The 12,440-nt window shown below is 43.6% G+C and overlaps 1 protein-coding gene across 2 annotated transcripts in view; it reads left to right on the top strand.

Annotated features, from left to right (window-relative positions):
* Positions 1 to 12,440, top strand: part of LOC101523875 (neurotrimin) — a 1,051,792-nt gene that overhangs the window by 702,215 nt on the left and 337,137 nt on the right. The window lies entirely within an intron of this gene.

Genomic DNA, 12,440 nt, shown 5'->3' with positions numbered 1-12,440 from the left:
ATTTTGCAGATACAAAAGTGCTATGTATATGATCATAATTATTATAATTATGGCTAATATCAATAATATTGCCACTTCTAACACACTTCCCTTGCAGAGGGAGCTTGGTCTGTCCTTTGGGCGAATATCTTATCCCATGGTATCAAGTAGTCTGCACAAGCAGGTGATAAGTGCCCACCTCCTGGAAAGCGTCGTTCATGAGCAGTGCACACAGGCAAACCGTCCTGGGACCCACTAGGGCAGGCACCTCTAACTCTTGGCTTGCTACCAGATCTTGTTTTTGAAGCTCTTTAGCTTAAGGAAGGGCTCAGGAGAGTGGTCCTCTTTCCTGTTCCATGTTTTTGTCAGAGGCATTTTTTTTTCTTCTGCTAGTCTTTTACCCACACAGCCTGTCATCTGCTTTCGTATGACTCTGAACGTGCTGAAGAGAACACTGGGCTGTATTGGCAAGGATCACTGGCTTCCAGTGCTGACAAGTCATTGGTATCATCAGCAGTTGACGTTGAGAATAAGACAATTATTTTTGCTGAGGTTTCGCTTTGTTAAGTTTTAAGCTGGGTTTTGATGGGGGAAGGGGATGTTAGAAAAGCCAGTTGTTTCTTTGTATTTCTTATTGAGGCTGGTGAGGTGTATTCGGACAAAGCAGGCAGCAACAGGGTAAGTAGATGATTTTATGATGTCGTCAGCAATTAAAGGGCTGTTATGCCTCTGTCCTCACCCATTCTGAGTCCCACATCCTGGTCATCAGATGTGGACTGCTGAATTATTAAAGCCTTGTCTACATTCCCATGTCCTGATTTATTTATAGAAAATAGGGGATACAAGCTACCAAAGAAATCCATCCTGAGAATTATTCCCAATTTAGCTCAAAGCTTTGGGAAGGTAAGATGGAATCGCCTTGCTGCAGACCCCCTGCCCACCCTGCAGCTATTGTCAGCTTCCCAAAGCCCTGATTACTTTCTTCTCTGTCTCCTTACTGAGGCCACACATGAGAGCTGAAATGTCAAGTTCCTTTGCTTTGGGCTGGAACTACATCAACTTGATGGATTAGTGCTAAGCGTCTGAAGCTCTGATGAATAGAGATGTCGCTAATAAATAAAAATGTGAAAACAAAACAGTTACCAGTCTGTGTGGATCAGGGAATCTGACCTATGTAATTCTGCATCTCTCTGAAGATTTTAACACTTCCTTCAAAGCAGGTCTACTGGCAACAAATTATCACAATGTTTGATTGCCTAAGAAAGCCTTCACTTTGCTTTCACTATTTTTTTTTAATTTCTTTGAGAGAGAGAGAGGGAGGGAATGAGAGATAGAAAGAGAGAGAGGAGAACACTTCCATCCATAGATTTACTCCCTAAATGATGGCAAAGGCCCACTTTTGGCATTAAAGCCAGAAACCTGGAGCCCAATTCAGTTTTCCCATGAGGGTGGCGAGAGTCCAAAGGCTTGCGCTGTCACTGGCTGCTCTCAAGCAGGAGTCTGGATCAGGAATGAAGTCAGGTGTTTAGCCTGGACACTCTATGTGGGACGCTGGTGCCCTACCCAGTATTTTAAGTATAAGCTCAGCCACCTGCTTCTCTCTTTCTCTCTCTCTCTTTCTTTCAGTTAGGACAAATACGTTTGCTAAGTACAAAATTCTAGGTTGATTGTATTTTTTTTTATATATATATTTATTATTTAACTTCAGTAATTACATTGTATTATGTGACACAATTACATAGATACTTGGGTTCTCCCCACCCCTTCCCAAACCCTCCCACCATGGTGGATTCCTCCACCTTGTTGCATAACCACAGCTCAAGTTCAGTTGAGATTCCCCCATTGCAAGCGTATACCAAACATAGAGTCCAGCATCTTATTGTCCAGTCAAGTCCAACGGCTTCTTAGGTATACCCTCTCTGGTCTGAAGACAGAGCCAGCAGAGCATCATCCCAGTCAATTGAAAGCTCCAACATACCATCAGCACAAATTTACATCATTATGGAATTAATTGACATAGTAATGAGTAACCAATATGGTAAAAGTAAATGCGTGTATTTTCTTTCAAACAAACATTTGCTTTGTCTGGAGTCAGTAAGCACACCACCAGGGCAGGGTGGGGGCGGGGAGGGGTGTAAATATATAGAGAGATCACTCCTACCCTCTGATTTACTCGCCAAATGCCCACACTAATCAAGACAAGCCTATGCCAAAGTCAGTGATGGAAAGTCAGTCAAGATCGTCCCTAGTACCCACCTGCACTAGCAGATGAAAAAAAAAAAATCAAGAGGTACTCTGGGACTCAAGCGAGGTTTGAAAATTACTATTGATATTTTTTCAAGTTAGTTGATTTTTCTCTGCTGACTCCAGTTACTGATCAATGGTGTTCTTCATGTCTCTTGTCATTGTTCTAGTCTCTAGTGTTTGTGATGCTCTCCTGAAGTTTCCGCCCCCTGTTTCTGTCACCCATCTGTTGTTTTGTGATGCTCACCTTTTTCCATTAGATCACCTAGCGTGTTAATCAAAGCTGTTTGAAATCCCCATGCTGAAAATTCCAGCATCTTTACCACGTTGGAGTCTGGTTTTAATGCAATTTTTTTTATATTCTAGTATATCTTGTGCTTTTCTTTTTACATAGTTTCTTTGGTAAAAGATTCTGTGGTAGATAGGTTTCTGCTTTCTGGGCAGAGTTTAAGCTGTGTTTATTGTTGGCTGTGGCTTCAGGTGCAGGGGCAGACGTGTGTCCTCATTTCTCCACTCTCGGCTTTCATAGAGATTTCTTCAGTGGTGTGGATGCAGAATTCTTTCATTTCCACCTGTTATTATTCCAGGGAAGTCTTAATAAGAGGAGGTGTGCGATGTGCTCCAGAGCTCTGGGATTAGGTGTGTGTTTTCACTGAGCCTGTGCCCTTGGGCTGTACCTTTCACAAATACATTTCCCTTTTGATTTGATTTTCCCCCTCAGGTAAGACAGAATGGTTGGCAGGGGCTGGCGTTGAGTGTTTGCCTTCTCCCAGGGAAAATGATTCACCTAGAATTCCCCTTTGGTCAATGAGCAGAAATATCCGGGGTATTTCCAACTGGTGGCTTTCCTCTTCCTCTGCAGGTATCAGGAAGGGATTTTTCTCTACTGGGAGAACTTTGGGGAGCTCCTAGAGGTGAATCTGCATTGGTGTTGATGTGGCTTTAGTTTGGGGGGGGGGTCTCTCAAAAGTGTGCATACTGAGCCTTCAGCAACCCTGTAGCTATAGTGCAAGCATTCCCATTCCAACACTGGGTTTCAGTGAGTGTGTTTGCTCCTGGAAAGGCTGTGATTCTTCGTTGTCTGCCTGGTAATCTCCTTAGCTTTGGGGACAGGTGTTTGCCTCATGCATATCTGAAGAAACTGAAAAGAGGTGAATATTTCAGTTTGTGCAGCTGTTCTCTCATTGTGTGATGGGAAGGTGGTGAGGAAGACTGCCAGGCTCCCTAGATGCTACATTGGAACCTGAGCGTTGCTGCCTGCAAAAATTACCGCTTAATGAATTCAGTCCCGGCAGTCCACCAGGCAGAAAATAAGCATATGCGACTTTCATGGTAGAAAAGCTTGGAATGAGTCAACACTCACTTATGGCTACTCTTACTTGCTTTTACAAATAGAATTCAAAAAAAAAAAAAAAAAAACCAGCAACAACTAAGGAAATTGTATAAGGGAGGGAGGAAGTGTCCCGAGAAGAGTAAGCATAAAATTAATTCTGTCTGTTCTTCCTGCGGAGTGGAACAATCATCTGATGCCTCCCAAATCTTCCTGTTTGTATGGGTAAGGCTTATTTAGGAGGCAGCAGCAATGTTCCGCATGAAAGAATTTGTCATATAACTGAGCTATCATCCTTTAAATGGAACTTAAAACATTATAATCTTTTTGATAGAGTGCTTTCCCTAAAATATATGATTGTTCTGTCTTACTGAGCAAAGCATAGAGAATATAATTTGTATTATTTTGTTCCGTAGGTCGTTATTGTAAACATCAGCCATGGAGTGGCTGCGTCATCACGCAGAGCAGAGATCAAGGGCTCCGGAGGTGACAGGGATCCTGTGTGCATGAGCATGCAGCCTGACTTCCTCATGCTTTTTGGTGCTGCCTCACTCCGCCAACAATCTTAAAGCACCTAATCTTTCTTAGTCCACACAAATACAATTAAATGTATTTTACTTGTGTATTTGTTTCCTGACATCATCTCACATACTACCTCCTTTTAGACCCACAACAATTAGAAACTATCGTTTGTTTAGCTACTACCTGTAATTTATGTACACACGTCGCATTGTGGACTCTAGAGCGCATGAGCCACCACTTGTGCTGCGGAGACAGATAAACAAAGACAAGTGGTTACTAGGAGAAGAAAAGCAGGAACATTATGGAAACTCCTTTCTATAAGATGCTCTGTAAGCAGTGACATGAAGTATGGAGGGAAAGATCTGAATCCTGTGGAGTACCTAGTGGAAGGTGCGTGTGCAAAGACTCTGTGGCAAGGAAGAAGTTTGGGGCCAGGAAAAGTAAGACTGTCATGCAGCTCAGGGAGAGTAAGACAGAAAGCAAGGAGATAAGCGCTTTGGCATAAAGTGAAACGAAACTGTATCACATAATACAGTGTAATCAATGAATAAAAAAATTAAAAAAAATACATATATGAAGCAAAAAAAAATAATAAGCTCCCCGATTCAGTCAGCTAGAGCCACAGCAGTGATGAGTACCTCATGATCATTAACAGTAGGACTTTCCTCCTCTCGTGTTTGGATTTGTGAATTTACTATGATGGCATTAGATTGAAAACTGGGCTCAGGTATCTTCCACATGTTTTCATCCTGGCCTCAAGCTTTTCAGCCAACATGCACCTGCCAAAAACTCTTCTCCTGGTAGAACAACACAGTATGAAATGACAGTCAAACCACCCATGTAAACCATATTCTGTAAGCCTGCTTACATTCTGTGTATAGCATCCTGTCACTCAAAGCAAATCATGCTGCCAAACCTGCATAAAGACATAAAATATTCCTTGCCCACCATGAAGGTGAGGGGTGGGGGCAGTAGAGAACCGTGAGCCACACACCAGGGAGACTGTGGTCTTTGCTTCCCTTTAACTTTTTTCTCCTTCTGTTCAGGCAAATCATGAAAAAATATTGAACCAAAGAGTGACTTGTTGTGGTTTCTGTTTTCAAACGATAATTCTGGCAAGACAGGAGAATAAATTTTAGTGGTCCAGAATGGAAGCCAAAAAAACAGTGGGGAGATTGTTGCCATATTCCAGATGAAAGATGGCAGTGGTTCATGTGAGGGTGATGTGGTATAGTTTCTTCTGGGTCTGCTTTGGAGGCGGATCTGCAGGATTGATAAATAGATTGGATATGGATTGTGGGAGGAGGGAAGTGGTCAAAGTGTCTGGTTGGAGGTCTTGGAATGACAGGAAGATTGGGTAAAAAAAAGCAAGTTTGAGATCAGAGGTCAGAGTCTGGACTTCTGTTTGCATCATATGAGCTTTGGGATGAGTGTTCGGTTTGCAGTTGGAGATGCCAAGGAGGTAATTTTGTGTATGGATCTAGTGCTCAGAAGAAAAATACAAGGCTAGAGTTAAAATTGAGTGAAAATATATAATACATTTAGACATGTGTTTTTCTCAAATGTCAAAAATAATATTTTACTTAGAGTCAGGGAAAATATGTTACATAATCCCACATGTGTGTCTGAATTTTCTTGTTTTTCTCTGCATTCTCTTCCAGACATAATATGCCTTGTCCATCTCTCCTATCCCCTTAATCTTGTCCTTTCTTTGCTTATCTTTCATTTTTAATTGACATGTTTGAAGAATAGTCTATTTCTTTGTTGCTGTCCATTATTTAATCAACAAAGTTCTGTGTTCTGGCTGTTCCATTTATTAAGGCTGCTCTGACAAATGTTCCCCAACTCTGCACACATCCCGTGTGTGCTCTGACTTGCTGATTCCATTAGGGGACTCATGTCGTCCCATCTCTTGCCCCTTCCTGAAACATTCCTCTGCTTGGGCTGCCTCATTAATGCTGCTTTCCTTACCTCTCTTTCTTCTCACTGCTCCAGGCAGTACAAACTTTGTCTCTTAGGATGGTAGGGTGAAGGCTCATCCATTTTCTAGGTCTTCATTGCTGTGTGATTGTGTGCAGAGATGCCCACCTCATTAACTCTGAACCTGGTCAGGTTTTCAGTAGTTCGGGTCATCAATGTAGTAAAATTATCTCTGACTACCTGCTGGACATGTCCAAATCAATGTCATCAGATGCTGCAATGTCAAAGTGTTTCAAATGAAACTTTGCTGCTGATTGGAGAGGTGGAGGCCATTTCTCTTGGTTTAAACTTGAGTGACCGGGACAGTTGCAGTTGTCACTCTGATCAGCTCCCGCCTGAATTTGTTCACGGAACTTGACTTGTAATGTTCCATGGCATGATATCCTGTAAGCCCTCCTTTCTTTTGTTTTCATATTTGAAGACATCTGACTCCAGTGGTATCTTCTCCAAGAAGACTCCCTTGAGTTTATATTCAGGTACTTGTCATGTGTGCCAACATCCTATTTACATGTTTCATTATACTATATTATCATCTCACATACATCATTTCTGCCTAACAGAATGCTACATTCACACATGCTTTCCAAGTACCTAGGTCAGTACTTGACACTTGTTAGGCTCTCAGGAAACGCTTCTAAACTTGACAAAGATGACATTTACTTGGACGAATCCCACCACAGTTCGGCATGACCTTGATATAGTCATAGATGTACAGTCTTCTAAACTGTGTAGCTGCATGTTTGGGATTCATAATAATTTTGGTCCATTCAAAAATATTTTATACTACACCCAGGTAATGAGAGTGTGTGCATGGCTGTAGGCAAGTAGAAGTGGATGATTTACATGAGTTCTGACAACTGTTTAGAAGGAGGAAGTAGCCTTGCTGGCCGGATGAGCAGTGTGTCGCATGGTATTTCCATGTAATGTAAGGTTTTATTTTTGTCATGCAGCAAATGGACTTGGTGTCAGGCAGTCAGATACCTGGCAATCTGCCTAGCTGAAGGAATAACATGAGTGGTGAACAAAACTTTTATTGTGTGATAATGATTTCTAGCAGCTATTGAGGATAAATTCCAACGTGAAATGGAAAGCTTTATATCTGGAGGAGGAACTATTGATCTTGCAGCCACTGTAAATAAAATGGAAGTTGCTAAGGAGAAGTCCAGTGCTTTAACCACCATTGAGGTATGGCAAGCAGAAGGAATCGCTTTTGGAAGTCAAATGAAGACTCCTATGTTAATGAGCAATCTCCCATTGCCTCTGATGCTATTACCTTCCTGTAGGGATGTGCTGTGAGAATCAAGATGTAGGCAACCTGGGTAAATTCCATTCCAGACACTTACCAAACAAAGAGTTCTGTTAATTTACTGTGATTTACCACAGCCCTGATGGGAGTCTTGCTTGTTTTTTGAGAAAAAAAAAATATTGGTGAACCAGAGAGAGATAGCCGCCTGGATTACTGGATTTGTTATATACACAACAGTTAAAACAAGACTTCTTTATTCTTTATAAATAGCTTGAGGTTCAGAATGGGTATACCATTCATTAGCTGTTGAAGAACTGGTCGTTACAACCTTTCTACATCATTGAATGCTCAGTCCTGGATGAGCCTGATGTATTCTTTCGTCCCATCCTTTCATTTCTTCATAAGGAAATGATGACCCGGAGATAAATATACAATGTCTAATAGTTAAATTATGTGTTTTTTGCCATATTTTCAGAATACCTTTTTTAGCTTCTTGTAGTTTCTCTGATCATGGAATTAATTCAGACATTTTCTTTGGGACAGTGCATAATAAGAGGCCTCTGACTGGGACCTTGCCAATTCTTAGAACTTTGTAGAGCACCAGCTGCAACTTCTTTCAGGGGCCAGGGCATGTGTTTTATAGATTGCCAGATACTCTCATCATCCTCCTTCTCTACTACTAGACCCCAATACTCCTCTGGATTGTATCATGAGGATTTGCCTCAGCACCAGGTCTGATGAGGATCCATGGCTTCAGTGTGACTAATCTCAGGATCCATCAGTGAAGAATGCCAGGCAGGTGTTGGAGATGTGGTTAGAGGTTCAACCAGTTAGAGACAGACCCAAGTGGGTGAAGGTATGGTGAAAAATGGGTCTCCATTGATTCTGGATGAAATCACAGAAACCATTTGTAGAATGTTCAGCAATAAATGTACAGTGACTCTAATCTGTTGCTCTTCCCTGGATTCCAGTTTGAATGACAGGATAATAGGGTTGGGGGGCAAAGAAACCCAAGAAAAAAGGGGAGTGCCTCTCTCTTTACCTTCTTCAGAGAATCACTCTACTATTTCTCACTGGATTATTCCTCAGTCTAACTGCCCTGTGGCTGGACACTTTGATGGCAGGTTTTTTTTTTTTTTTTTTGTCTCTCTCTCTTTTTTTTTAATTTTTATTTTTTCCCATTAATTACAATGTATTACGCGACACAATTTCATAGGTACTGGGATTCTCCCCCCTTCACCCCAAACCCTCCCCCCCGGTGGATTCCTCCATCCTGATGCATGGCCATAGCTCAAGTTCCGCTGGGATTCCCTCATTGCAAGCATATACCATACATAGAGTCCAGCATCCCATTGTCCAAATTCAACGACCTCTTAGGGAGGCCCTCTCAGGTCCGAAGGCAGAGCCAGCAGAGTGTCATCCCGATCAGCTAGAAGCTCCAACATATCATCAGCAACAATCCAGGTATGATGAGGCTGGTGCAGAGTCCACTGACTGATATAGACCATCATAGCGTCTCCCCTTGTCCAGTATTTCGCTGCCAACATATAACTGAGGTGGTGGATTGATCTATTCCATCTTCCGTCTTTTCTTGGTTAATGTTCTGATTCCTCCACTATGATTAAGGGAGTTCCCAAAGAAACTTTGAGGTGTTCCCAGACCAGGTTCCTACATGTACTAGTAAGCACAGTGCCCGCCACAATCCACCACCCCGATCAGCTGGTGGTTGCAACCGCTGGGCCAGTTCTATTCTCAGCCCCGACCTCCACTGGAACCAATGAGTACTGCAGCCCATCCTGGTTCTGGCCATCACACACTCATCCTTCACTTAAACCAGTGGGAGGTGTGCTGGTTGGGTGCTGCATTCCTAACCGGCACAGGCAGCCTTGCCTTGGCGTTTTGTATTGTATACTTTTTTTTTTATCGCAACCGAACCTGGCCACACCCCCGCACAGCTCCAGCGCACAGACTTGCCAGTGGATAACGCGAGCTAACTCAGCCTGGTCCGCCCCCAGCCTGAGCCAATGTATGCAAGTGGGTTACTTTCCAACGCCTCTTCTGGGTTGTTTACCTCCTTGCTTCCTGTGTTTATTTGTAGGGTCAGTGTCCTGTCAGAGGAACTGTTCGGGTTCCTCCCTCAAACCCCTTCCTGGTGTCAGGCTTCATGCATACCAGCAGTTTCTTGGGCCAGCTCCGCTCTTCAACCCATTCTGTTGGAAGTTTCAGCCCAGCCACGGCTTGTTCATACCCACATATAGCTCTTATGGCTCAGTTGGGGTTGAAACCTAGCCGAGTCCATCCCACGTCTACCCTGGTCCTCCAGAGCACCAAACTGTGCTGCGGTCTAACCTGGCATGGTGCATCAAGTCCCAATCCATATTTATGCCAAGGGACTACAACTGTGATCCGACCAGAACTCATCCCCCTTCCAGTTCCTGCGTTCCTTAGTGGTAGACACCACCCAGCCAAGGCCTCCCCTAAGCTCCCCAACCAGGCCTGTTCCCAGCCAGTATTAAGTATGCCCATGGTTGCTCTGCATCAGCTCAGCGTGCCCCATAGACTGTCGTACCTCCTGCATTGTCTCCACCAGCCCTCCTAAACCATCCAGTGGAGTCAGAATTTCCACGGAGATTGGCCCACACAGCCCGACACATTCTAACCCAGGGTATGGTTCTCGAATGCCAGTCCATGTCATGATCTTGCCTACTGTGACCCCTCTGCTAATTCATCATCCTAATAGGCAATGGGGACATCCTGCTGGACAAGCCCGTAATTTTGCCTTTAAATGAACTGGTGATTGGCAATCTGCAGTATAAAGTGAGTACAGGATCGTCAGAGGGAGATTTACTGCCATTGAGAATCTATAGGATTGATACACGTCCCCAGAGCACTGTGGGTTCAGCCTGGAGCCATTCATGCAGTGCATCAAAGAACCCAAATTCCAGAACTCCCTGGCCGGGCGGCCAGCAGGCACAGACTGGCGCCAAATGGCGCACTGGCCGCCCGGGAGTCGCTCAGCCCATGAACCTGGGTGTGCAGTGCTGGAGATGGGGCGACCCAAGCCCCCGAGCAGCATGGCTGCCTGGGGGTTGAGGTGCTCGGATCTCAGCCCACCCCTGGTTCCTCCTCCAGCTGCTGCCACGTGGCTCACTGGGGACATCCAGATCCGCTTCTCAGGACCTTAGGACCCACCCTCCCGGCCCAAAGGAGGGCAGTCAACCAAGAATCCCGGCAAATCTGGAAGACGCCTGGGAGTCGCTCAGCCCATGTACCTGGGTGTGCAGTGCTGGAGATGGGGCAACCCGAGCCTCCGAGCAGCATGGCTGCCCGGAGGTTGAGGCACTTGGATCTCATTGATGGCAATTTTACAATTTCTTGTGCTAATGGTTGTAAGCTTCTGGTTCTGGCAGGCTATAAATCATTGTGTTGGTCAGAAAGTATTCTTGTGATTTTGAATAGATGCTCTATGTGTTTTTTTGTCCATCCATCTACTCATCCATGTATCTGTGTATCTATATGCTTATGCCTCTATACATTATTTGTCTTATCCATTATCTATTTATCTGTCTTCATTTTCTTATCTATGTATTTATGCATTAATGTATAATGGATCTGTCCATTTTTTAAAGATTTATTCATTTTATTACAGCCAGATATACACAGAGAAGGAGAGACAGAGAGGAAGATCTTCCGTCCGATGATTCACTCCCCAAGTGAGCCGCAACGGGCCGATGCGCGCTGATCCAAAGCCAGGAACCAGGAACCTCGTCCGGGTCTCCCACGCGGGCGCAGTGTCCCAATGCATTGGGCCATCCTCAACTGCCTTCCCAGGCCACAAGCAGGGAGCTGGATGGGAAGTGGAGCTGCCGGGATAAGAACCGGCGCCCATATGGGATCCCGGGGTTTTCAAGGCGAAGACTTTAGCCGCTAGGCCACACCGCCGGGCCCAGGATCTGTCCATTTTTGAGTTAGCATCTATATGTATGTATGTATGTATGTATGTGCTTATCCATCCATTCATCCATAAACCTATTCTCTTTGTATCTATTATGTATGTCTGTATCTTTCCACCTATACATCTATTTATGCATCTGTGTATGTATCTGTCTTCCCTTCTGTGTAAGTATTACAGATTTATCCATCTATCTGTTCTGTGTCTATGAGTGTATATATCTATCAATCCATCAATCAATCCACCCATATATCTATTAGTATCAATCATCTATGTGGCCATCTGGCCATTGATCCCTGTATGTGTTTATGTATTCCTGTACCCATGCATGTAGCTGTCTAGGTCAATCTGTTATCGATTGTATATAAGTATCTATCTATCTACTTATCGATTGATCGATCTATCATCTATCTTTTCACCTATCTAACCATCTTTAATTTATTAACACTAGACTCAGAGAATGGAGTTATTATTAAGTAGTACATTCTAGCTACTTCTAGCACATTCTTCCTAATGCCTTGGTTCTACTAAGTTTTAAACGTGCTCACGCTCATATTTCTGATGCTTTTCTACATGCAGTTTTTGTTTCTTATTAATCAAAAACTCTGGCTTTTTATGGTTTATTTTTGGAGAAATAAGAACACTGTCAACTGAGGAGTTTGAAATGTCCATTTTTAATGTTATACTTTATTTTATTATTTGAAGTACAGAGTTAGAGAAAGAAGAAGAAACAGAGAAAAGAGAGCACTTTCTTCTGCTGGTTCCTTCCCCACAGGGTTGCAATGGCCCAAGCTGAGCTGATCCAAAGCCAGGAACCGGGAGCTTCTTTTGGGTTTCCCATGTGGGTGCAAGAGCCCAAGGGCTTGAGTCAACCTTCACCGCCGCATTCCCAGGCGGTCAGCAGGGTGCTGGTTCAGAAGTGTAGCAGCAGGGACATGAAATGATGGTCACATGAAAAGCTGCTGATGACAGGCAGAGGCTTGCCTGACACTGGTCCTGAAATGTCCATTTCTAATATATCTTAAAAATATTTGAGCTCCTATACTCTGGTTTCTCTTCAGATCGTATAAATCTTTTGCCTTTTACTAAAAATATTTGAGCTCCTTTGGATATTCATAACAGTCTGAAAAAATTGCCTTATATTCCACCATTTTGGCATAAGTCCTGTTGTTTGTACTGGTCATTTG

Source organism: Ochotona princeps, chromosome 4 (genome assembly GCF_030435755.1).
Source record: "Ochotona princeps isolate mOchPri1 chromosome 4, mOchPri1.hap1, whole genome shotgun sequence".
In the NCBI taxonomy this organism is placed as follows: domain Eukaryota; kingdom Metazoa; phylum Chordata; class Mammalia; order Lagomorpha; family Ochotonidae; genus Ochotona; species Ochotona princeps.
Note: the sequence above shows the minus strand (reverse complement) of the source record. Positions and strands in the feature narration are given on the sequence as shown.